Genomic DNA, 1656 nt, shown 5'->3' with positions numbered 1-1656 from the left:
GATGTAGAAATATGTTTTGCATGATTTCACATGTGTAATTGATATATTGCTTGCCTTCTCAGTGGGTGGGGGAATGGTGAGAATGAGGCAGAGAATTCAAAAGTTGGATTTTTTTAAATGTTAAAAATAAAGGACAAATATTTTTAACAACAAAACAAAATCAAATAATCTTAGTTTAACATTTTATTTTGGTGCCTGGATTTGAAGAACCAATTGGTTCCAAGTCTTATTTCTTTCCATACTAGTTTTAAATAGCTGTTGTAGCTGAAAAAGGTACTTGATGGATATCCACAATGGAAGAAGTCCATCATTGGTTGCGCTTAGGAAATCATTACATTCATTTTTCAATCGCATCCACCTTTTATGCAAAGATTTTTGTTTCAGTTTGGTTAGGAAATTTCCATTTCCCCCCAATGTCTGTCAACTATTCCTATAAAATAAGCAGATGTTGGATTTTTATGTTTTTAAAAAGTAGGTTCAAAATCCACTAAAACTTTGCACTTTGAAGATCTTTAAGTAGATTTGAATATTCTGTTTCCAAGTTTTTAAAGTGTGAAGATATGAGAACTTTTATAGGTGGCACTCTTATACTGTTTTCAGCAACAAAAGCTTGTTTTGTTATTGTCTTTCTAATTATGATGGCTGCACTCTTTAATTAGCTAAGAGTTCAAAACCCCAAACGTCCTGTCAATTCTAAATTCTCAGTATTTCATCGTTTATTCTTCCTAACTTCAAGATTGCTGTTGAGGACACCACGATCCTCCTAGGCTCACGACCTAGATGTCATCTTTGATTCCTTACTTTTTAGCTCTCTCATTCCTCATATCCAATCTGTTGCCAAATCCTGTCAATCCTACCTTCTCAACATTTCTTGTACAAGAGCTCCTTTCTCTGATCCTGCACCCATCTTAGGGTAGGCCCTTATCGCTTTACATGTGTTTTATTGCAATAGTCTGCTGGTTGGTCTTCTTGCCTATCTCTTTCTACTCCAGTCCCTCCTGTACTAATATGCCAAATTGATCTTCCTAAAGGACAGGTGTGGCCATGTCATACCTCTAATTGGTAAATTTCAGTGGTTCCCCATTGCCTCTGCACCAAATGCAAAATCTGGTAAGGGTTTTTAAGGCCTTTAACAACCCTACTCCTTCTGACTTTTCAAGTTTTCTTATATCCCCTTTAAGTATTCTATGATCCAGTGGCATTGATTTTCCTCATATGTGACACTCCATTTGATGAATCTGTGTCTTTTCCCTGGCTATCCCCCCTGCCTGGAATACTCTCTCTCCTAATTTTTGTCTTTCAGTTTTGCCTTTCTTCAGGAATCAGCTAAGATCCCATCTTCTGTAAGAAGCCTTTCCTGACCCCCTTAATGCTAAGTCCTTCCCTCTATAAATTATCTCCAATTTTTCTGTATAAATATTACTTGTGCATAGTTAATAGCATGATGTCTTCCCATTAGTCTGTGAGGTCCTCGAGAATAGAGACTGTTAGGTTTTATTCTGTTTTGTTTTGGCCTTTTTTCATATCCTTAGCATTTAGCATAGTCCCTGGCATGTGTAGAAATTTAGTAAATGCTTTTTGACTTCCCCGATTTTATTTGACTTGACACTATAAACTTGGAGTGATTCATTGTTAGTGACAGTGCGGGCAAATTCA

Source organism: Trichosurus vulpecula, chromosome 1 (genome assembly GCF_011100635.1).
Source record: "Trichosurus vulpecula isolate mTriVul1 chromosome 1, mTriVul1.pri, whole genome shotgun sequence".
Lineage (NCBI taxonomy): Eukaryota > Metazoa > Chordata > Mammalia > Diprotodontia > Phalangeridae > Trichosurus > Trichosurus vulpecula.
This window is presented reverse-complemented; position numbering follows the sequence as displayed.